The 26451-nt window shown below is 39.0% G+C and overlaps 1 long non-coding RNA gene across 1 annotated transcript; it reads right to left on the reverse strand.

The window, feature by feature from the left end:
• On the reverse strand, positions 1-26030 carry LOC135984108 (uncharacterized). The gene is made up of 3 exons (XR_010602016.1): positions 25757-26030; positions 12702-12880; positions 1-66 (listed from the first exon to the last, which is right to left on the reverse strand). It is a non-coding gene; the product is annotated as an uncharacterized LOC135984108 (long non-coding RNA).
• Positions 26031-26451: the final 421 nt, after the last annotated feature.

A 26451-nucleotide genomic window follows, 5' to 3' on the forward strand; every position in this document is an offset into this window, starting at 1 on the left:
CCTTCTGGCTTAGGTCTTTTTGTCTGGATTCTCCTCTGCTGTTTGTTTCCACGTCCTTCTGCTCAGCTGAAATGTTGTTTAGAGTGGATATTTTATTTAAGAAAGGAAAACAATATGTTTCAAATAATTTTCATAAAATTGGATGCTGCATGAGCTAGAAATGTTTTCTCAAAGCCATACAAGATGCATATAAACATGTGGAATTATTTAAGGCTTTTAATGTTTATCTATAGCTAGAACAATATGAGATAAGCCAGAGAGAACAGCTTAATATGTTCCAAGTGTTCACATCCAAAGAAGGGTGCTTTTACAATTTCATGTGCATATGTGTAACAGAGACTATTTTTCTTTCATTCATATGGAAATTTCTCCTTGAATAAACTGAAAATCCAACACATCAGAAACTTTTTCCAAGCAAAGTAATTTAATTCCCACAATACTTTAAAATAGCCTTTGCTACATTACATTGAATGATGATAATCAATGATCCCAACAGGAAATAATTAGACACAGCAGAAGCTGAAGTCAGACAAACTGGAACTGAAGGTGTGAGAGGATCCTATAGCTTGTGGCTGCTTTAAAACAAACAAACAAAAAATCACAGCTATGCAAAAAACTGCATAGGATACAAACAACTTATTGGACTGAGATGCATCGACAGAAACATGCAGAGAAAGTTGTGTAGGCCTTGCACAACATTATACCTAGCTCAGAACAGTGCTATTCGACCCACACTTCCATGAGCGCTAACTTCGCCAATGAACAACAGCACAAATGATGCATGGGATAACTTTTCTTTCAATCAGATTTCAGCATTTTTCAGTGCTAAAACACGTCTATGCATTCCTGTGGGCTAACAAAGAGACGGAGAGAGGAAAAACAAGACAAACAGATGGACAGACCCTAAAAGCAGCACATAACTATGAGAGAGAATACTGCATGTTCCCCTATCATGCTTGAAGGGGCTCCATTGGTTTAGGGAATGTCTATCAGCATCTGAGTGGTCTGGCAGGAAACAACTACTATTTATCCTTCTACCTACCTATTAGTAACATACCAATCACTGTAGTATTTAAGACCCTAATTCAGTGAGGTACTTAAGCATATGTCTAAAGTTAGTATATTTCTAACTTTAATTTTTTAAACCCATTGACTTTTAAAGCTCATTGAAATTTAAGCACATACTTGATGTTAAGCACATTCTTAAGTGTTTTTCAAAATTGGAGTCTAGGTGAATTTGTTCCTGTATGTTAATACATGACTAATGGGATGAACTGTAAACATGCTTATCATCTGCAATGTTTTAAATATCAGGCAGAGGCAGCAAAACATAGTTCATTTCAGTATTGGCAGAGACTTACCCTGGAAAAAATCTCTCTTTAAGGTGAGTACTTAGATTTAAAACTATCAGGTGTGGTAAGTATGGATCGGATCCTAAACCACTGAACACTCACAGCATGGATAAAATTTGGATCCACATCCAAATGTTGTGTCCTGGGTCATTCTGTATATGTGTGTGGGTGTGCTATAAACCTCCTTAACATTGTCCCCATGATACCACCTACTTGTAAATCATATGTACTGCTAAAGCTCTAACACATTCTCTTCTATTAAGAGGAAGACGGTATAGCTGTTTGTCCTTTGTTTTTAACACTTGAGTGCCAGAAATTTTGTAGTGTTCTGATGGCACTGTAAGGAAATGATAGACAACACTTTCTTTAATGTGAATTTAACCTGCCAGATATTGCAATTCCATGCTGCACTGATACATGCCAGGGATGGGAGGAATATATAACAGAAAATACATATAGAGAGTACAGTTCTGATTTGCAAAATAGTCTTGATATTTCATATTAGGCCCAAATTCACGAAGGAAGTTAAACGTGCATAATGTTAAGCACATGAGTGTTCCTATTGATATAAAGAACCCACTTGCTTTAAGTTAAGCAGGTACATAACTACTTTCCTGAACCAGAAGTTTTGTTTGGAAAATGGAGAAAAAATATAAAAATTTGCATTTAAAAAAAAAGTGACTTTGTAAAGAGGACCAAACACTGCAGTGTTTATTCTGTGGCTCTTCAAGATAAACCTCCCCTGATTTCAAGGGGAATTTTGCTTATTTAAGAAGTAGGAGCAACAAGATTTGGTAAGACAAAATCACCTGGCAAAAGTATAAAGGAGAATGGGTACAATAAGATAACAAACTGGAACCAGGGCTGGCTCTAACTTTTTTGCCGCCCCAAGCAAAAAAAAAAAAAAAGAGCACCACCCTGCCGTAACACCCCTCCCTGAGCGCCACGCCGAAACACCCCCCCCCGAGCGCTGTGCCTCCAAAACACCCCCCCAGCGCTGTGACGCCAAAACACCCCCGAGTGCCACACCGCGCCGCCAAAACACTGCCCCCAGCGCTGCGCACCACGCCACCGAAACACCACCCCCAGTGCCACACCGCCAAAACACCCCCCCCGAGCGCCGCGCCGTGCTGCCAAAACACCCCCCGAGCACCGCGCCATCCTGCCGAAACACCCCCCCAAGCACCGCCCTGCCCCGCCGAAACACCGCCCGAGTGCTGTGCTGCCGAAACACCGCCCGAGTGCCGCGCCACGCTGCCAAAACAAAAGCCCACCCCCCGAGCACCGCCCAGCTGAAACAAAAACAACAACAAAAAACCTCGAGCGCCACCCCGCCGAACAAAAAAAAAACAAAACAAAACCCTGAGCGCCCCCCGCCACCCCAAAATTGGCTGCCCCTTACAAGGTGCCTCCCCAAGCACGTGCTTGGTTGGCTGGTGCCTGGAGCCAGCCCTGACTGGAACAAATCCAATTATCTCACTAAAGCTCATTATTCTTTTCAAATTAAAGGAAAAATTCTCCCTTTTTCAATTAAGTCATCTCATTTCAGTGAAGATTTTCTTTTTCTTTTAAAAGAGTATTAAATACATGCTCAGCCTCTGCTAATTTGATCCCATGAAGTGCACAGAAAGATTTTATGAAGTCTGAAAGACAAATGTATGAACTCATAGCCTCTGAGAGCCACAGCAGGAGCAGAGGGAATGGTGGATTTTCCTTCGACCTTTTTATCCGCTCTGTAGGTGGCGGTTCCATTGATGGGAATTAATACAGAGAGTTGCTAGCGATGTGAAACTAATAATTCAGAAAGGCAAAGAAAGGAAAGAAGAAATAATAGCATTGTCCCTTGCTCATGGAAATTTTGCAGACCGCTTCCTAAATTACATCCATTATATGATTTACTTGGATCTCTCCTTTTATCTAGAGTCATCAGGATCAAAACAGTAATAAAGCTCTGTTCACAAGAGCCACAAAGCTGACTTTGTTCTGAGAGTCCATCTTGAATTTCTGCTTGGTCATAGTCAGTGAACAATTAAACACAATGAGAATCTCTGCTTTAGTAGAGAAGGACTGCTGGACCCCTGTTCGTCTGAAGGCTGGTACTATTTTGAGTCTTGTGATGATGCAGAAGGATTATGCAACCCCCACCACACTTCACCGCACACAAACACATTTCCAAATGGCTAACTTCACTGGCAGACTAAAATTATGCTGTAGCTGAAGAAAACAGAATGAATATGTTTACAGTGGGTGAACCTATAAACTATACATATTGTAGGCAAAGGGCGGGGTGGGGGAGGTGTCACACAATGTTTACAGGTTTTCTGAAAACTCATGACAACTTCACATAGATTGTTCAGAATTTGCATTTGACCAATTTAAGCATTCAGTTGCTACTCCCTGTGTCAGGCTCCCACAGGGTCCTTGTCCCTGTAAGGTGATCAGATGGAGTTCAATATGGAAAAGAGCATAGGAATTCTGTTCTCTGTTTTTCTTTTAACAAATCATTGTAGAAGAAAGATAACAGGCTTGATTATGCTCTTGCATTAGTGTAAAGTAAAAGTAACTCCATTCAAGTCAATGGGCCTGATGTCAATAGCAGTTACTTGTATTTTGAGGGGGCAGAATCGGGTCCATTGGACTTACACTGCTGTCAGCAAGAGCAACAATAGGGCTATCATGTTTGACAAGTCCTGACACATATGGGTAAATAGAAAAAACTGCATTGGATGGAAGATTCATCAGATCTCTCTATGAACCATTATACAATGAGACTAGTGGGCAGCCTCTAAATAGGAAAGCCCTCTAACTAGTACAGCATATTAGTATATAAAAAGTGAAATCAGGATATCTCCCTGTCAGTTGACAAGTCTTCCAGTCAATACAACCTAACTGTCTTTATGACAGCTTATAACATAAGGGAAGCTATTTACAAATTTAATTCTGAGTATTCAGAGAAAAAGGTGGTGATTGTGAAGTCCAGGGTTCAGATTTTCTGTTGCTCTGCACCTTGGACAGTTATTTACATCAATGCAAAGTAGGTATCAATTGTTGCCACTCTGATTTAGTAGGTTTCACACACATTAGGCACATGCAGTAAAAGACAATGGGAGATCTGGCTCCATTTGTATTAGTACTAGGTAGTTTTTCTTGTTTTAAAGCCATTTCATAGGAATACAGAGTTCATTATTTATTTGTTGGCATGCAAGTGCTTGGAATTTTACACCAAAATGATACTATGAGCCCAGTTCTGATTTCACATGTCAGTGTAAATCAAAAGTAGCTCTAAAGAAGACAATGCCATTATATCAGGGTGAGACTTGAGTAAATAAGCTCAGGGTCAGGCCCAGTGACTTTAACATATTATGATATTACCAAGTAACTTGGCATAGTCTGACATTATCAGGAATAAACTGATGTGTGTTCTGTCCCTGACAGTGATCTGAATGTAGGTAGATTTCTTAGCAAAGTGACTTCCTGACAAGCCTTTGGATAGTTCTCAAGAGAAGCCCCAGAGTTACCTTGCACAATCTGATTAAAATGATCTCCTGACAGTCATCTGCAATTACAGCACATTGGGTACAGGCAGGGGATCTAGGTTTATGTCTATGGAGCTCTATTATGAGTCAGCATATTAGAACAGGTTAAGCCTAACATTTTATCTATGCCCTAATGCTGCATCACCATTTTTTTCTTTATGATACTGACTCCTTTGCTCACTGAACAGCCACTGAACTCTATAGGAGCTGATGAGGGGTGGGGTGGGGAGCCACCAGCTTCTTGCTGGACTGTCATCAACAAGTATCCTGATCCTGACATTTCTCTTCACTTGGAATCAACTGCTGGGTAGTGCATGGTGTAGTTAGCACACCACAGAGCCAGCCTTCAGTCTGTAAAACCGTATTTTTGATGATATTGTGTGCTGATAATTTAGGAAATGTGCAAGTGCAGATGTTGCACAAACAGGAAGGAGAGAAAGATTGCTGATAAAACTCTTCATTACATCTCCCAGTCACACACTGCATCTTCATGCTACATGGCCAATGCTCCTAGCATGCTGCATAGGCCAACATTTTCAAGCGTAGGTACCTAAAGGTAAGCACTTAAATAAAAATGTCCCATTTTCAAGTGTGTGGAGAGCTTATAATTCTCATTGACTTAACTGGGAGCTGTGAGTGCTCAGTATCTTGGAAAACCAAGTCACTTTTATTTAGATGCTTAAATATGAAGTTATGAGCATGATTTTAGGCACCCACATTTAAAAATGTTGGTCTTAATGATCACTGCACTTATTACGAAACACAAGATAAATTTATTCAGCCACAAGATGGCACTGTACAGAATGAAAAGTACAAGTAAACTTACAGCACTCAAACAGCAAAGATATTAAAATTCTTACGTCCTTAATGACTATAATGGGCCAAGATATGACAGATAAAACAGAATCTCAGATAATGTCTTTTTTCAGAATCTATTATTGAGGGTGTTTTTATATTAATCAACCACATATAAACCATGGCCGTTTACATAAGAATCTCCTTTTTTTGTCTGTAGTACTCCTTTTGAGACAGAGGTATTGTATTTCTCACGTCCCCACATAAAATATGCCACTTGGTCAGACTTTGAGAAAAGATTACTATCCAAGAAGAGTGGATGTTTTCCTTTTCAGATCTCTTAGATGTATTAGTGTGTGTATATATGGCACTTCCACATCAGTTGTTTATAATAATAAAATTATAAAGTTTCTGTGAATAATTACCTCTTATGCAAATCTTTTCACCCAGAGATCTCAAAGCACTTTACAAAGGAGGGCATTGATTTTACAGATAGGAAAATTGAGGTACAGAGAGATACCCAAAGTCACACAGTGAGTCAGTGGCAGAGATAAGAATTAGATCCCAGGTCTCTTGACTGCCAGTCTCATGTCCTGGACTCTGCTGCCTATTACCTATGTGCCTGTTTAAGTGGCAGAGACTACATAATTATAGGAGTCTTATAAGATTATGATTATACAAATGAATTATAGCCCTTTTTATGATGGTTTGCCATCCCCATTACTCTAGTAAACCCATATGTTTTTTCCCCACATGCACAATCTTGTAGAAATCCAGTATCAAACTCAAGGAACACTTTTGAATTGGACTACCTAAGAACATTAGGAATTTTCAAGTATAACATCACTGTAAAAAATAATCAACATTTCATTTTTAACACAGTAATGTGGAACTCCCCATGCAAATACATCCAGAAAAAAAATATTCCCATAAACTCTCAAGAGTTATGTTTCTTTTTCAAAAGAGTGGTTCCACAGTAGTAACTCAAAATGCTATTGCAACAATTACACAGCAAGATTTTCTTGTTTTATTTGTTAGTAATGAGCACTTAGATACATTTGTGGTCCTCAGGATGTGTGTTAGGATTCATTAACAATCTTGCAATTCACCAATTTAGTATCCTATCATCCAGACCTGCTATATCATTAAATAGGTTCCAGATTTCACGGCTTTCAAAGTTGGGGAGAATTTTAAAGAGCATGAAAATTTAAAGGACAGGAGAGTTTTATCCCTGCTTAAAGTTAGTTGTTGCATTTCCCCGGAGAATTGACCTTAATTCTAAGGTCTCAGTCCTTTAACGAGAAGCACATGGGTGTACCCTTAGCGCTCTTACAGAGCCTCAAGCCTAGGGAATCAGGTGGGTTTGAGAGCATGAGCTGCAGCCGGAGCTACAATGGCCACACTGCTATTTTTAACATGCTAGCTCTGGCCCTATTAGCACAAGTCTGTCTACTCAAGGTGGGAGGCTTGCTCTTAGCTGGAGTATAGACATATCCACTGACTTCAAGGGGTGTGTTCAAGGGTGGCACAGGACCATAGCATAGCTCTTAGCTTTTTGGTCACACTTTATATTAAGGGTATTATAGATGGAACAAGGCAGAGGCTCCTGCAGCAGGATTAGTTGCAGAAGCAGCCAAAGCAGGGGCTGGTGCACTGTAGGAAAGGGGATATTTAGACCGAAAACTCTTCAGGGCAGGAACTGTCTCTTACTTTGGGTATGTCTGCACTGTAGAGTTAACCCAGGCTTTTGCGTGTGTAGCCCAAACTCACCTATCAGCCACACACAGACCCCGTAATTCTGGGTTTATATGTGCTTTGAACCTAAACTTGCTTGCCTAGCTGAGGGTATAAGTTAGAGTCCAGGTTTTTCTGTTAGAAGGATGCAGCTAAAACCCAGGATATGGAGCTCAGATTTTGATAGTCCTCCAAAGCCATCATATAATTTCTGAGGCTGTATTTCCCAGCCATTCTACCTACTCACTTCCCATTCTTCTCCTTTGTGCCAGAAGCCATCTGCTGGTTATATACACTTGGTCGGCATTTTAAATCCCTCATTTTGTGCAGCCTGCTCCATTTTTGCTCAGCTTAGTTCATCTGAACAGCATGAGAAGTTGCTGTCCAGGAGATCCTCCACGTAGTGTGCTCTAGCTGGCCAGAGGATCGCACTAGGGTACTGTTTTTTGTCTGCTGTGAGTATTGCAAAGAGCATGATTTTAGGAGATATACCTGAAATCAGCATTTGTACGAGAGCATCGCCCAGAGGCTGGTGATTGTGCAAATGGCTATCTAGTGTCAGGGGAGAATTAAAAACCTCAAGGGCACTCACCAAAAGGCAAAGGATGCTAACAGCAAACCTCACAACTCCCCATCTACCTGTCCCTACTATGAGGAGTTTGACCAGGTGCTCAGAATTCCCCCGAATACAGAGTCCACCATTATGCTTGTTGGGCTTTTGAGGTGGAATGATCTTAGTTTAAGACCAAGGAAAGAGAAGACAAGAATGCAATCAGAGGAGATTCTCATAGCAGAGGGAGCAGAAACAGATTACTGAGCTGGAATAGACCCCAGAACAGACCATGTGGCCAGCTGAGCTGGCAGATATATATATGCTATTCCTAGTTCAATGGAGGCTTCAAACTTGATTGGGGCCTTTAGGGAGTGCTATAATAATATTAATGAGGTGTTTTGTGGCTTAGGAGACACCATAGGTGTTTTGCTGATGCTCATGGTGTTGGAACATTAAGTTGCTACTCTAAATATTCACAAGAAACCTTGGCTTTGTCATTGGCACTGACACTAAAACAGTTTTCATCATCTGAGGTTTTTGTGGTGGTTCTTATTATTCAGCATACATTGCCTTAAGTGTTACTGGCCTAGAGAAATTTGATTTATTAAGGCCTTTGGTTCTTCATCCAGTAGGTGCTAGTTAGTTATTTTGCATTTGCTTACAAATTATATCAGTCTCTTCTAAATGAATTTGAAGGTGCCAAAGAATCAGTAACTAGCACCTTCTGGTGTAATTGGAAGTGTGTCAGACACCTAATAATAATATACATTTCACATTTATCAGCATTATTTACGAGGGCAAACTAAAAGTCTGGGGCTGTTTGTTATTATTTTAAATCTGTGGATTCATTTAGCATGGTGTAAGTGAGGGAACACAGTCAGTACTGGAGATAAGCAAAGTTGGGGATATGAAGTTTCCTAGCACAGCTCTGATAATTCACCTTAATCCTGGCTTGCATTGCCTATTCTGTCTATTCCTGGCCTTTCCTCGACAGAGAATCCTGCTAATTATGCAGAATTATGCCAATATGTGTAGTGGTTTGGAAATGTGGATTAAGGGCTAGGATGAGGCCAGAAAAGTACAGGCCACTTATAACAAGAGAAGGTGCTGAAAATACAGCTGCACTCAAATCTTGGAAAACAGATGTCTTACTGTAAAGCATGAAACATACTTTTGGAGCTAAGTACATGCTAATAATTAATGTGCAAGGGACTGAATGTAGTATATAAATTATACATAAACATCTATGCTAAAAGAATGTCCAAGTTGCAAAGTCCAACACTCAGAAGTTAAGAAATGCCAGATTTAAAGTTGCCTGTGTTAGTTCAGATAAGCAGCATGTGTGCATTCTAGTCCAGTCTTTAATTACCTGATTACATACTATTTTTTCCACAAGTCCCCTGCCTCAGTCTATGCCCAGGATGGACAGTGCTTACTGAAAGAGAAGCTACTCAATATTTTGTTTTTTCCTCATTGTTCCATGTGTGACCCCAGTTCACCATCCAACCATCCTCTGAAGACACAATTATTAATTTCCTCATAGGCTTTCTATGGTACTCATCACTATAATGTCTGAGTTCACAAACATTAGTTGTTTTATTTTCACAACACAACTTTGGGGTGAGGTGGTGGTATTGTTACAGATGGGGAACTGAGGCACAGAGACATGAAGGTAAAAAGTGTCCACTCATTTAGGGAGCCTGATCTGAGATGAGTTGGGTTTGACTTTACAGTCCTTACCATTATATAGCATGGAGTACTTGTGGCACCTTAGAGACTAACAAATTTATTAGAGCATAAGCTTTCATGGGCTACAACCCACTTCTAAACCTGTCATTATATAGCATGTTATATATTCAAAGCACAGTTTCCAATGGCTTCAGTTGCAGCTATGAGTGCTCAGCTTCAAATCAGAGCCCAGGGTCTCAGGTAGGGTACCCAGAAAATGAGGAGCACACAGTTAATGGCCACCTGTGAGAAGTTTGATTTAGGTGACTTGCCCAGCATCACATAGTAATTCTGAGCAGAGACAGAATCCAACTCTCCTGGACAGCATTCAACTGCCTTAATCATGAGACCATCCTTTCAGCTTTAAGCTTTTTTTTACGGTAGGCAAAACACATATTTCTCTAATTTCATTCTTGGCTCATCCATTTTTGCTGAAACTCCCCAAAAATTCAGTCTGTGACAAACACCCAGTATGGGGAATTTCGGTCTGAATAATTACAGTTTGGCAAAATTATCAGCAACTGCAAACAGGGTTTTGGAATGGGAAGTGCTGTGCTGGGCAGCCTTACGTATAGGAAGCTCTACCAGCTCTGCCTATAATAAATACTGGAAACATCTAATTAATGCTCTTAGCCAGCATGGCTGGATGTACTGTATAGATTGCATCTTGATTGGAAAGAATAGTTCTATTATGCAGCTAAATCCGCTATTTGTTTCTGTCCTTGCAGTAAAAGTAGTGTTCACATTCTCATCAGCTACAAGAGTTGAACTTCCAAGGAGCAACTCATCACATTTTGTAGATTTCCTATAAAACTTACTCCTGTAGCAACAACATAGATTGAGTTTAATAACGTAATAAAAATTGTGTTTGCTTTGTACCAGCAACTAAAATAATAAATGTATAAGAGAGGGGTCAAATGAAATAGAAAATAAAAATAGCTCCTGTCTCCCAGAGAAACGGACAAAATAGGGGGGTGATGTGCCTAATCCCACTAATTTTCAGTACCTAATAACAAGCTGGTGTCTCTGATGCTAAGCACATTTTACATTGCATTTGGTTTGTACTGCTCTGAGAGGTATTCTGTTAATTCATCAGAAAATTATAGCTGCAAATTCTATGACATTTACTTAGAACAGAGTGTATAAAGCAATAAGATATTTCTGAACTATATGACCTTTATAGTAAAAAGATGCATTATTTCTAGTATGTATCCCTGACAAGCAAAGTGATCCAATGACAGAACATTGTATGGCCAGGAGCTCCCAGTTCCACCACTGACACATTGTTTGGCTTTGGGCAAGATATTTAATTTCTCTCTTCCAACTTTTAAAAATGCAGTGGCCCAAATTATGCATGCAGAAATGCACTTACTGCAACTAGCCATATAAATGTTTAGTTAGATGCCTAAATTATTGTTTCTGTGTGCATTTTTTTGATTTCTAAGTGTGATAAATGCTCTCATAGATACTGTAGCTTTCTCACATATTTTCTTTGCATATGGACCTCCTACCTCTAGTTTCAAAAATATGTCACTGGATATTTCAGCTTTCCTATCTGAAAAATGTGAATAATATGATTCTTACTTATGACACAAGGGTGTTGTGAGGCTTTATAGTTGAAATTTGTATTGTGCTTTGATTATAGCAGGTGTGTACAAGCAATCAAATTGATCAAAAAATTACCCTAGGGGTTTAATTTATTTCCTTAAGCATTGCTAAATATTTTATAGAGGAGTGTTTTTTTTCTCCAGTGCAAAGCAAGATTTACTCAAATAGGGGGAAATAAACTCACTGATAAAAATGTAAGGGAGCAATATAACACCGCTAGTCTTGAAGACAAAATTCTTGGATAAATATCACATCAACAAGAGGTGCTAAACTGCTGTAGAATTGCGTTAGCACCCCAGAATTTGATGGTAATAAGTTGAGCTCTTTTGTATTAAGAACTGAATACCTGATTTAGCCTGCAAGTTTCTATCTCAGCATTTGGCTTCTTCAAATGTTATAAACAAGACTGTGTGATACTCTTGTACTTGTCTGCTCTATCTGCACAGAGCCGTGTGTGTGTAACGTGAACTGGCTAGGGATTTCAAATACTAAACAAAAGATATACAAACATGCACACATAAACATTTACTACCTTCTATCCTGTGTCTTAAAATAATAATCAGAATAACAGCTGCAGAATGCTGTTTTCTATTTCTTACCGTGTCATTTCTGTGCTCTCAATTCGCCTGTTAAAAGTTTAACCACAGGCCAGGTTTGTTTCTAACACCTAGTGACCAGACACTATGAGGACTTTACCAATTAAGTCAGCAGAATCCCCTATACAGAGGGCTTCTTCCTGGATACACTAAAGGTATGTCCCACATATTAGCTGTGTCTTATACTAGAATACTTGTGGCAGAAGCTGGGAGAGAAATACTAGGTCCACAGCAGTGGAAGCTGTGCTAAACTTGTCATCTGGAAGCTGTTCATTGAATATCTTACAGTTTAGCTGGCAGTACATGGCTGTGCCTGGTAGGAGTCAGGTTGTAAATCCGGAGTCAGGTTGTGGCACCCTTAGGGGATGATATTATGTAGAGATGTCTTATCCTGTTGGGTGGTTTATACATACTGCATTGCTCTGTGGCAATTGCTTCTATGAGACTGGCACAGAGCTGCCCTGCAACCTTGGAGAAGGTTCTCTGCTCTTGAGCACACAGGCCTTGGCTATAGATCACCCATGGGGAGAGGAGAGTAGTGCGTGTTTTAAAGGGGAGAAAGAACAGCCCAGATTAAAGGATGAATGAAAATTGGATCAGACCGGCCCAGAATGTAAAAGTAAAAGAGCCCCCTGCCTCATAACACAGCAGTAGGGTTTGAAGTTCACATAGGGCTTGATATAGTGCCAACTGAAATCAATGGAAGCCTGCTTTGAAGCCCCCTTCAAACTCTGAGTAGAAAATGATACAACATTCATTTGAAGTGAATCCAAAATATAGCATGATTTTCCTTTCTTACCATCCTTCTGCGTTGTAACTTGCTTCTGCTTTACTGTCTCCAACTCCTGATGCAATTTCAGAACAAAGAGACTCAGAAATACCTGGGAAGTTAGCAGCAGCACGATAAAGAAAACATGACAGAGTCTCTGTGGGTGAAAACGGGCTGGAAACTCCTTACTGATTTTCAAGCATGTTTTCCTACAAAAACATACATTGATGTGTTATTTATAAAACTGGCTGAAACATCTGCACTTACATCCAGACAGCAGGCAGCAGTGGTACTTTCTTCCTGTAGGTTCTCAGCAGCTTCTGAATTAATTATACAAGGCAGCAGAGTAATAAAACCAAAGAGATTGAGTTAAATATTCATGTCACACCTTGCAAAGTGGAACCGTTAGACCAACTCCTGCTCACCATTCTTAAGTAAAATTCTGGTGGCTCCAACATGAATGACCAGAGTGCTGTGTAAAATATTGTAATGATCAGTGCAGACAGCGTCTCCACCAATAGATGTTCCTGTATCTTTATCGTAGTGCTAAGTTGTTGTCTTGTTTTGAGATGATGTTGTGTTAGTTAGCAAGGGTGTTAGGAAGAAGTTAAGTATTGCTTGTGTGAGCATGAGTTGGTATTCACTGCAGTGTTTCAATAAATCCCCATGATTTCTAAAAGCAACGATTACAACTGGTGGCTATGGATCCAAGATGGCAAAAGCACTTTTGCCTGAGTAGAAGTTTACTGTTTATGCAGATGAGATTGGAGTCTGAGTATTTGACAGACTTTGAGCTGTTGCTCTCTGTAAATAAGTGGTCTGATGAGAAAGCAGCATGGTGTTTGATGCTGTGAGTAAAGAAAAACTTGCTGCACCAAATCTGGAATTGGCAATGTAGAGTGGGCACACTATAACAGAATTCAATGTGAAAAGTCAGTTTATAAATGGTTTAACAGGAAAACTTCAGAAACTGCTGGTGAAGGATGATAACACATTAGAAAAACCTATAAACCAGTTTACATGCAGAGTTACAAATGTGGAAGCAGAAATTGGGGTTTCCTTAAAGGCATCATCTGTTAATTCCCAGCCCCAGGTGACTCATTTATACCAGATGCAGCAATTAAAAAAAATGATTGCTAGGGAAGTGCCTAAAAATTTGGAGGAGGCCCAGGTGCAAGCTATTCACAGATGTCCCATGTCAAGACTGTTTCTTGAGTGGGTTCCAGACCAGATGATATTTGCAGGCAGTGTAGAATTGCTGAAGAAGAAGGAAGTCTCATCAGAGAAACTAGAAATTTCTGATACAGTAGGGCCACCATCAGCAATTTATACAGTAGCTCATGTGAAGAGCTGCCCAGATACCCGTTACTATGTGACAGGAGACATTGACGGCTGGAAAACCACAAAGCTGTTGGACTCCAGGATAAAAAAAAATAAATCTGATCCCGGAGAACATCCAGTGCTGAAGTGGAAGAACATTAATAATTACTAATTTAACTCCTGCAGTATAAATCGCCAGCCACTGCAGATGACAGGAGAAATGTAGCTCCTACTGAACTTGGAGTCTCTGCTTATGAAATTGACTTTTGTTGTGGTGACCAGTATTTCTAGTGCTGTTGTACTGGGAGTGGATTTCATCCGAAGGCATCAAAAGAACTCCTGGAGGGTTAATGGAACAAACTTTTTCCTGAATAATATACAGATAATCCCTACTGGATGTGGTAAATATGGACCATAGGGAGCAACTCTTGGGGCCTGGGAGGTCTACAGCATGACAGAGATGAGTTGCTCCTGTGGGGTCTTCAAATAAAGTTGTGGTGAAACCAGGTCAACATGGAATAATACCCCCAGGATAGAAGACTTCTACATTGAACCTGTAGGAGTGTTTGATGCTATGACTATCCAGTCTAGATTGCTTTTTATCAGCGTTCTATTTCAAACGGAACCAGTGGGGGAATTTTGGGTAAGAGTAATTAATGTGACTGACCAGGAGGTGCAGCAGCTAGTGAAAAATCAGACCTTAGGGACAATGTCCAATGTAGCTGGTGTCTCAAAGCCTCTCATGGGGCAAAAGTCAAGAGCTATGAAGCAGCACAGTCAGTAAAAAAGCTAGGAATTGACCTAACAGAAGCATCTGTAAAAGGCAATGAAAGAAATTGATTATAACAGCTGCTCTTACAATGTGCTAGTGTGTCCTCCAGGAATAAGGAAGACCTTGGGAGATATGTTTCGGTGCAATACCCAATTGTGCTTAAGCCCGGGAGTGTTGCTGTGAGACAGCCCCCATATTAGATTCCCTTGGTGTTTCTGGTAGGAGTGAAAGAAAAGCTAAATAGCATTCAGGAGGATGGTCTGACTGAGAAATCACCATCACCTTGGGCATCCCCAATTGTAACTGTGAAAAATTCCAACAGGGATTTCTGGGATATCTGTTGACTAGAGTAGACATACTTCACAGACAGGTCAAGATAGCTACCACCCACTTTCCCATATAGCAGACACCCTGGATAAAATGTCATTAGCAAAATATTATAGTTGTTTTGATCTGGTATCTGGATACCATCAGATTACAGTGGCAACTGAAGACTAAGAAAAAACTGCCTTTGTGATACCTTATGAACAATTCAATTCTGCATAATGCCTTTTGGACTCATGATTGCATCTGGGATGTTTCAGAGGGTAGTAAATAATCTAACCAAAGTTTTGAGAACTAGATAAATCCTCATCTATTTAGATGACTTCATTTGTTTCCATAAAACATGGGAGGAGCATTTGGTAGGAGTGGGAAGGATTGTAAAACTTTTTGAGGAGTCAGGGTTTAAACTTGCAGGAAACAAAAGTCAGTTTGCAAAAAACTGCATCACCTTTCTGAGACATGGAGTCAGTGATGATGGGTTGGAACATCAACCCCAGACACTGAATGTTATAAAGGACTGGAAGGCTCCCACAAACCTAGAGAAGGCACAGCTGTTTGTAGGTCTCTGCAGATTCTACAGGAGATTTTTACCAGATTTCATAGCATGGCCAATGCTGTTATAGCAGAATACCCAACCCTCCTCAATTCCTCCCTTCCCCCCCCCCCAACCTTTCTTGAGTCACTGAAGGAAGGACTTCTAAACCTTGCCGTGCTTATATTCCTGGACCCATGCCAACCATTCCTGGTATACTGTGATGCCTCAAAGATTGTTGTTGGATTTGCACTTGAACAAATTGGATGAGCTTGGTAGTCACAAATTAAATGAGAGGGAAACCAACTATTCAGCTACAGGACTGGAATATCTGGTTATTATGAAGTCCCTCAAGTCCTATCATCCATCTTTATGAAATACAGAATTCACCTTGTACACAGACCAACCACAGTGTCGTGCAGTCGCTCCCTATGAGGTACAGCCCAGAAAGTGTCCTGTGGAGATGGATTCACAAACTGTGTGAATACACATTCACAGTTCACTATAAACCTGGAAAGCAAAATATGGTTGTAGATGCTCTGACTGAGGGCAGTGAGAATACTCTCAGCCTGGTCTTATGATGACATTTAGCAAGATTAGTTCAAGACCCTGATTTATGTTTGGTGCGCCAGCAGCTCTGCTGAAGGAAACCCAGCCTGGAGATGTTCAATGCAATTCAGAAACAATTATCCATTGATCCAACTACCAACTTGCTGGTGTATGAATATAAAGAATTGTCTTGCCAGCAAGCTTAATGTACTGGAGTGCTTTCATGATAATGAAGCAGCAGGTCATCCAGGGTATGAAAGACTCTGAGATGGGTATTCAACAGATTTTTATCTGGGCATGGGTGAAGATGTTAAGGACCGAGTACTTTCCTGTCTTACCTGTCAAGAAAGGAAAGCAGCAGCAAGGAGCACCAAAACTCTTTTAGGAGAAATGCCCCAATCTTCATAGATTGACTTGAAAGGCCCACTACTAGAAACACCAGCTGGAAATTGGAATTTGCTGGTTGCTCATGATATCTTTTTAAAGTATACGGTGATCCAAATATGCCAGGCACAGTATTCCAGGAAAAGGAGACTTATGTTCCCATCCGAGAAGGAGAGAAGGTGTGGCTCTACAACTAGAAAAATGTGTCAGGAAAAAAATCCCAAACATACTCCCTTTTGGAGGAGACCTCACAGAGTACTTAAAAAAACTAAACAATGACTCCTTGCTGATACAAAAAGCAAGAGCTTGTCCCTTTGTAGTTCACCAAGAACTGGTGTACAGATTTACTGAAAGAAAGGAGAGGATAAACATGGAGTATTCATAGATTCACAGACTAGAAAGGACCACACTGATCATATAGTCTGACCTCCTGCAGAACTTCCCTGAAATAATTCCTGTTTGAATGAGACAATCTCTTTTAGAAACACATCAATCTTGAATTAAAATATGCTGGTGATGGAGAATCCACCACAACCCATGTTAAAGTTTTCCAATGGCTAATTAGCCTCACAGTTAAAATTTATCCCTTATTTCTACTCTGAATTTGTCTAGCTTCAACTTCCAGCCACTGGATCTTGTTATACTTTTCTCTGCTAGATCAAAGAGCCCATTATTAAATATTTGTTTCCAGTGTAGATGCTTATTGAATGTGATCAAGTCACCCCTTAATCTTTTCTTTGTTGACCTAAATAGATTGATCTCCTGAGTCTCTCAATGTAAGGCATGTTTAACCAGTCTTTTAATCATTCTCATGGCTCTTCTCTGAACCCTCACCAATTTATCAACATCCTTCTTGGACAGTGGATATCAGAATGATGCAGTATTCCAGCAGCAGTTGCACCAGTGCCAAATATAGCGGTAAAATAACCTCTCTATTCCTACTCAAGATTCCCCTGTTTATGCATCCAAGAATAACATTGGCCCATTTGACCACAAGTACTGGAAGCTTGTTTTCAGCTGATTATCCACCAAAACCCCCAAGTCTTTTTCAGAGTCACTGCTTCCCAGGACAGGATCCCCCATCTTGTAAATATGGCCAACATTCTTTGTTCCTAAATGTAAAGGAAATATTGTTAGCTTGTGCCCCATTTACCAACTGATCCAGATGGACCTGTATTAGTGACCTGTCCTCTTCATTATTTACCACTTGCCAAATCTTTGTATCATCAGTAAATTTTATCAGTGATAATTTTATGGTTTTATTTTAGGTCATTGATAAAAATATTTAATAGCCTAGAGACAAGAACTTAGCTCTGTGGGACCCCACTAGCAACACAACCACTCAGTGATGATTCACCATTTACAATTATATTTTGAGACCCCTTAGCAAGTTCTTAATCCACATAGTGTGTGCCGTGTTAATTTTGTATCATTTTAGTTTTTTAATCAAAATGTTGTGTGATTCCATGTCAAATGCCTTACGGATGTCTGAATATATTACAGCAACACTATTATCTTTATCAACCACATTTGTAATCTCATAAAAAAATCAAGTTAGTTAGGCTCTATTTTACATAACCTCATGTTAATTAGTATTAAATATATTATATTATTCTTTATGAACTGATTCCTATATCAGGTGCTCCATTATATTGCCTAGGATCAATTTTAGACTGATTGACATCAGGTCATCCCATCATTATCCTTTTGAAATATTGGCACAACATTACATTTCTTTCAATCTTTTGGAATTTCTTTAATGTTCCAAGAGCTTTTGAAAATCAACATTAATTGTCCAGTTGGCTTCTTATCCAGCTCTTTTAAAACACTTGCAAGTTGTCTGGACGTGTTGATTTAAAAATGTCTAACTATAGTAGCTGCCGTTTAGCATTCTCCTCAGTTACTATTTGAATTGAAAGTGTTTCATCATCGTATGATCTAATGAACTCATCATTCATTTTCCCAAATACAGTACAGAAATATTTATTGAACATGTTGCCCTTTTTGTATTTTAATTTACAGTGCTACTATTTCCCCCTTGTAATGGACAAATACTATCAGTAGGATTCTTTTTGTTCTAGATTTTAACATTTTCCTCCCATTGTCTTTAACTCTGTTGGGCATAAATTTTCCCTTCCATCCCTTATCATTTTCTACAATTCATAGCTTATGATTTATATTTACAACTATTAACTTCTCTTTTCTTACATTTTTATTTATGCATTTTAATTTTTTTAGCTGCTTTCACTTCCCCCTAAACCAGATTGGCTTTTAACCAGTATGGCCTTCTTTCTCAATTGTGGCATCTGGTTAAATGTTCTTAAATCATTCCCAATTAACATTTATATTTTTCCATTTAAATGATTTCTTCCTGCTGAATTGGCTCATTATTGTGTTTAGCTTTGTGAAATTAGCCCTTTTAGAGCACCATACATTACTGGTATGGACTTTATTCTGTTTTCACATAAGGAAAGTCATGATGACTTGTACTTAAGCTAACATTACTTTTTAGTTGTTTAGCTCTCTTTATCTGTCAAGACATGGTCTAATATATACTTCCGACATGTTGGATGTAACACTTTTTGAGTTAGGAAATTGTCATCTATCAAATTTAGAAATGGTTAAGATATTCAACAAGCATTTCAGGCATGTAGAAGAGGATTTGGAAATATCCCATCATGTTCCTATAGCTCAGAATGGTAGCCAGGTTGTGGAAATTTTTTTGCCAGTACATCCTTGGAATCTCACCACACTGCAATCTTCAACAGACAGTCGACCCATACAGATAGGCCTAGCTTGGAACACATGTACCCTGTACTTGTTGACAATCTAGATCCAGCTATGAGTGATGTCATCATGACTGTATACAAGACTCTGGCAGGCAGACCAACAGGGAAACTGGAGTGGATGGTAGACTACCGGGATTCCTAGGAGCTACAATGATAATAAAACTTTTGTTATCATTTTCAAATGCTCATTAAATTAAAGGATGTGTGTGTAATGATCAGTGCAGACAGCATCTCCACCAACATGTAGCCTTTATATTAGTGTTTAGTTATTGTCTCGTCTTGATATTAAGTTGTTGGCTTGATGGTGAGAGTGCAATGGGGAAGTTAAAACCTGCCTGTGTATGCAGGAGTTGTAGCTTTCATCCTCCCCATAAATCCTTTGATTTCTATAAGAGAGTATTACAAAATATCTATCTGTATATAGATTGCTCACAGAAAAGGCACCATCACTGGCAGCTAAGATTATGCAGTGTCTGTCTCAGAAGGAAAACTCACTGATAACTCATTTTTGTTAGGACTGCTGCAGCAGCAGCACCTGAGAGGCTTTATCATCTTGCAGGAACATCCCAGCAGGTTAATTTCCTGTGGGGGTGGGCCGAGGTTTTCTCTAAGTTAAAGTGGGCTCAATAAAGTTGTATTGTTATGTACATCACTGCATATGGCTTCCTGATTAAGCTGTTCTTGACACCCATGTTACTCTTTTTCTTTTGCACTGCTCTAAATGTGGTTGACACTGTCTTCCATATCTCTGGATAGTCCAAAATCCATGACAGACAATTCTGGTAACTTCATATGTAAATGCTGGATTGAAATGATCACTAGAAGTTCCATATAATACTAGGGAATTGAATAAATGCACCACTCACCAACTCCAATGGGCTCCCCAGTGCTATTTCTGCCTATAAATGCTATACTTGGAACACTGCTGATGTATCTATTCCTGGTTATACCTGCTGATTTGGGCAGTCCACTAAAGTTTCCTCTTAAAAGCAAGGCCTTGTATACTCGATAGCAAACTGGACCTAAATTCTGTGGGACTGCATTGTGGCAGGATAGAAATTCTGTAGCAGCTTATGGTTTTGAATGCATTAATTACAAAAAATGAATAATGCAATCAGTACAGTTTTCAATAATAATAATACATAGCTCTTACACAGCTTATTTAGTAGCAATTACTTAGTAATCTGGTGTTAGCTGGATAGTGAATTGAATTCATTTTACTGTTCCCTTATTCTTTACCTATGCCACAATTTTTTGTATTGACACCACATAACTGCACTGAAGAATTTTTCACGGAGGAACAAGTAGGTTTTTCACAGCTGGTGAGGAGACAGATTCTGTAGCAAAAGTCTGCATCAAAGGGTAGATTCTATATCAGATGCCATAACTGTAGACTACACGGGGCCCTGCCTATAATAAGATTGCAGCACATAAAATGCTGCCCTGTGGAGCTCCCCTAGAACAAGGATGTATATAAATGCTGTACTCAGTCACTCTCTGAGAGCCCCCTGTGTATTTTTTCCCCTTTCAAATGTCAATGTGGCTGAAATGAAATGTATGTCTGTCTGAGAAGGAAAAACTCACTGATGACTCATTTTTGTTAGGACTGCTGTTGCTGCAGCACCTGAGAGGCTTTATAATCTTGCAGGAACAACACAGCAGGTTAATTTCCTGTGGGGGTGGGGAGAGGTTTTCTCATCTGTGGAATTTGTGGTTTTAAATGGTGGAAAGGGGTCTTCTTTTCCTGTAGGTAAGAAGTTTATAGGGGAGCTATTGATTAAAACTATTAATAAAGAATGGAATGTGGTATCTATGTGATAAATACTTCCAGGACAACTTGGGGAGGACCAAGTCAAATTAAATCCCCCCCACCTGTGTGGTGCTATGTGTGATTAAAAAGTGGTTGCTTTGGTTATTGATTGCTGGAAGGGTGTGTACTGTGTTGTAGTGGGACTAAAGCAGATCACCTGGGAGAATGCAATAGGGTTTAAAAAAAAATCTGGCCACAAGAGAACTAAGACTTAGTTCTTCTTGTGTAAGTGTGGAATAACTTTCTTACCATGAATGGTGTTAGTGTGCATTTATGCTAATGTAAATCTGGCTCTATAAGCTTAGATGGCAATCAAATGCATAAATGATTTCCTGCAATGTAATCACTGTGGCTCTGCTGCAGAGTGAAGGGAAGTAGGCTGTATGGAGCCTATGCAGGGCTATGTTGGCTCTGTATGCGGTGAAATGAAAGTTTGGTGTCGGCTGCCTAGATGCTGCTGTGCACTGGGGGCTTCTTGGGTTGGGCTGGTGCAGTTGCAGTTGCTATCACCAGCCATTTTTCCTCACTGAGGTGAGTAGCTACTCATTCTTGAGACTGAAATAGAGTGAAGGTCTGAAGCTGGATTCCCTTTCCTTCAGCTGCTGAGCATACAGCCTTGCTGCTCAAATTGTGCAGTGAGTGAGAACTTTAGGGTTAATTCTAAAGCACTTCTCAGTGGATACTTTAATGAAGTCACTCTGGTAGAAGGTAGCCCAGCAGTTCACCGGTAGTACAGAAAATGGAACCAAGGTTTCACTCAGGCCAGTTCCCTACCCACTGTAGCATCCTGCCTCTTATACAGTTCCTTTTGGGCTGTCTCTTAATCTTGTTCATTCACTAGAATTAAGTAACTTCAGAGTGTAGCTCAGCAAATAATTTTTTTTCTCTGCTCATTAAGTGTACATGCATGTGTGTGTATGAGAGAGTCTCTCTCTCTCTCTTTCTCATCCCAGCTCAATAAGCAGGCAGGATAGCACATATATTGTCTATTTGTCCCTGAAGGACAAAAATCTCATGAACAGCTTATTCACTTTAAGTGTTTTATTACTCTGGTCAAAATATATTTATTTCTACTATCTAAGGAATTGTCTCCAACAAGAATTTAATATGAATGTTTTACTTGTCTTGGGAATAAAGGGCATGATTTTATTTTTTATACCGTGTGAAGTTACTTCTGCTGGTGCAAAATGTGTATAAGACACTTCTTAAAGTATTTTACCCCAGCTTTGGGCCAGAGTTTATGACTGCACAAGACAGTGGAGAATAAGGCCAAAGAGCTACACTTCTGCTCTTTACTGAACATGAAGTCTGTCATGAAATGATAACTTCATTAAACAGATTCACAAAGGAAGAGACTTTAAAACCAGACAAATTCAAATGAGAAATAAGGGCACAGTGGGGGTGATTAAACATTGAAACAAACTACCAAAGGAAATGTTGGATTCTCCATCTCTTGATGTCTTTAGGCCAAGACTGGACACCACTCCGGAAGAGAGGCTTTCATTCAACACAAGTTATTTAGTTCCATAAAGGGCTAACTAGGTGATATTCTTTGGCCTGTGGTTACGCAGGTGGTCAGACTAGATAATGTCATGGTTCTTTTTGGCCTTAGAAGCTATAAATCTATGCCACAAAGGGAAATGAGGTGCCCAATATCCGCTGAAAGTCTTCGCACCTTTGAAAATTTCTCCCCAGTGATAACTGCTAGCGCTCTTGAGCAGTAGTTGTGAAAGGGCAGTCAGTATCATCATCCCCCTTTTACTGAGGGGGGAAACTGAGGCAGACAGCGGTGAAGTGACTTACCTAAGGTCACCCAGCAGGCTAGTGGCAGAGCCAAGAAGAGACCCAAGGTGTCCTGAGTCTTAGTCTGGTGCTATTTTCTAGGCCAGACTGGCTCTTGTGGGATTGTGACATCAGCTCAGAGTGCAGTATCACTCGTGAATGTCTTTAAACATTTTGTAATATTAATTTTATTATGCCATTATTGTGTTTACTGTATTTTACTTCCTGTTCTGTGACTCTACATTTTCACTGTCAGAAACAATACATAAGTATATTAAAGAAATAGGACTGAGGTACAACAGCTCTAATATAAAATTTTGCAACCTAAATTTATTTTGAAGCAGTCTGGTTTCTAAATAAACGTATACTTGTTTGACAGAAAACTTATTTTTTAAAATGAAATTGAAATGAGATCTGCAATTAAGTATACATATAGTTAAGGACCCCTATCTAAAAGTTAATGTATTCTATCTGTGTGCTATACTACATGTACCCAGTGTGTCAGTTCAGAAAGGTACAAAAATCCAGTTCCAGTTTTTCTCTGTCCCTGTCTTTCTCAAATGGATGGAATCTTCTATCCATTTGACCCTACTTGTAGAATTTCTTATATAACACTTGTCACCTCTTGATAGTCATTGGTATATTGCCGCTGGGTTTGCCACACCTTATGGGAAGGGGTTCTCGCTAACACTGTGAAGGAATAGTTTTAAAATAGCTTAATTGCAGGATGATTTCTGGACACTGAGAGCAACAGGCTGAATTATATCTGAGATGCCACGGTTGTCTTAAATTCCTGCAGGACAGTCAATGGATGAAGATTTTAAAGCATAGCTGCAACTTCCACAATCTTGGAGGATATAAGGGCTTTTTTTTTTTTTTGATGCTCACAAGGGGCCCAAGTGTGATCTTGATCCAGTGTCAATAGACACTGTGTCACTTCTGAATATCCATTGCATGCATTGGTGCTCACAAATCCAACAGCAGATTTTGTGAGCTATATCTCATGTATGTCTCAGACCGCAGTAATATAGTATATTAAGTTGTCTGCCAGTCATATTCAATCTTTTCCCAACAAATCTAAGTGTGCATAATTAACCCCTGTGAATCCATGGTCTTCTTTCTGTATTTATTTTAAATAGAGAAAGATTTCTAAAATGTTAACATTTCAGAACTTTGGATGTATCACAACAAAGGTATAACCTCTATGCTCAGTTATAATCCTCTAAAAAGATTAGGGCTCAGTTCACCAATGTGAATTTGTGCTCTGTAAGTCTGAACAGAAACAAACGTTTTCACAAGCACCATGTTCAGTGTTGAATCAAATATTCCGCATGGCTAGAACCCTTAGACATTATTTATCAAGAAGACACTCAAAGAAAAAGATGACATCTTTTAGCTGCATCTGGTTATGGGGTTTTTATACAAATAATAGCTGAAGGCGGAGCAGCATACAATGTCCACAGCAAGATGACAAACTCTCAAAAAAGCAACAGTGAACATTTTACATAACTAAAATGGGTAAACAAAGCATTTGCACAGTGACATACAAAATTAGTGAATCTTTCTGAACTAAGGATTTAATAAAGCAGTTACTTCATGCAATGTATTAAGGCTTGTCATGATTAGATTTTTTTTCTATAAATGTTGATAAAAATCAATTTCACTGTACACACACAAACTGACCAATATTTCCATCAATAATAATCAAAACGTACACCCAGGCAAAGTAAGAAAAATGCTGCTTGAGAACTTTAGGGCTTGATTTATATGTGATGTTGACAATTTGTGTTCCTATGGTTATAAAGTTTTAACTTTTTGAATCTCACTGTCTACTGCCATTACATAATTATTGCCTGGTCCTCCATAACTTTCCACAACAATGAAAATTTTAATAGATAAAAATTGAAAAAAATGATTAAAACCCATAACTTTGTGCAACTGTGAAAATTTAAATTGATTAAAAACAAAAAGCATAAAAACATTGATATCTGTCAAAATTATTTAAAAATTGAATTCTGCCAACACTACATATATTATTTATATTTTCTTTCATCTATTATAATTATTTACATGTTACTTTGTTAGTGCAACTATGTTTTCTCCAGCATGGGTGACCTGTAGACCCAGGGTGTTTTTGTTTTGTTTTTAAATTGATCTCACCTTCCATTGTAACATTCGTATTCACAGAGTTCAGTCCAGTACTTCAATGCAGAACTGTCACTATTGTTTTATGAAGACAGGAGGGATTTTCCAAAATCAGAGATGACTGATCTCTCATACCACCAAAAAAGCTTGCAAAAAAAAAATCCATTCAATATTCACTGAGTTAAAATGAGCTGTGCTCTTTATTTCCAAACTGTATCTTCCTAAATATCAAATCTATGTAAGTATTAGTGGTTTCATCCAAAGTACTATACCTCTGACATAAATAAAGGGCAGACACCTGGAGATAAATCTTCCAAAATGACCTTATAGCTAGTTAATCAATGTATCACAACAAACCCATGGCCCTTTTATTTTCTCTGTTGTACATTGCCCTGATCCATGTATAAATATTGATGCCTGTGTAAAGGTATAAGAACTTGTAGATCAATAAGAAACACTTCTTCAGGTATATTGATTACCATTTGCTAGAGACAGATGATTTTTTTTTTTTTTTTTGTAAATTACACTTCCATTAAGTCTGTTTAAACCTTTATCCCATAACTGTGTGTGGTAACAGAATATCAGATCCTGCCATAGTAAAACCTAAAAAGGAGAGAGATTTAATTCAGAATCAGTTACTAAAACAAAAGCAATTGTTTTATATGCCATGTAACTCACCCATCTTGGGGATGGTGCATCAGTGCCACTTTACTTTTATCAAACTCTTCCACGTCAGAGTCCTCATTTAAGAGCACATATTTCTCATGCTTGCCTCCCACCATTATTTTATTTAATTTGTAAAACCTCAAACTAATACCTGTGAAAATTTCTGCTGCTTTATTCCATCCCTGCTTATAAACATACCACTGTAAACTCTCCTAGCTTTTGCCTCCCACTGTGAAGTTCAGTAACAACTTCAGGGCTGAGGACTTCTCTGTGTGAGTTCTTTGACTCTGAAAGGTGATCCTGCTTTGTAACTCCCGGAATTCTTGGGTAGCCTTCAGTTGTCTTCTGTTAGCTCCTCCTCTCACTTTCACAACAAGTTCCAGTCTCAGAATACAGAGATGAGATTAGGTTAGTTTGCAAGAAGTGGGGGAAAGTAAAAAAGAGGAAAGAGAGAGAGAGAGGAAAAAACACTTTCTATGTCTCTCTCGCTCTCTCTTTTTTTTTTACTTTTCCTTTTTTCAACTAGAAAAGCAAGAAAAGGTTTTATTTTAAAAATGAGAGAAACATTTCTCTTATTTTAATTTTTCATCCCCTTTTCAGAGGAAAAAAAGGGAAAAGCTAGTTAAAGGGGGAGGGAAGAGAACAAATAAAAAATACCTCAAATATTTTAAACCAAAAGTTTTGTTTAATTTTGAACATTGTTTTCA

The sequence above is a fragment of the Chrysemys picta genome, chromosome 5 (assembly GCF_011386835.1).
Source record: "Chrysemys picta bellii isolate R12L10 chromosome 5, ASM1138683v2, whole genome shotgun sequence".
Taxonomy (NCBI): domain Eukaryota; kingdom Metazoa; phylum Chordata; order Testudines; family Emydidae; genus Chrysemys; species Chrysemys picta.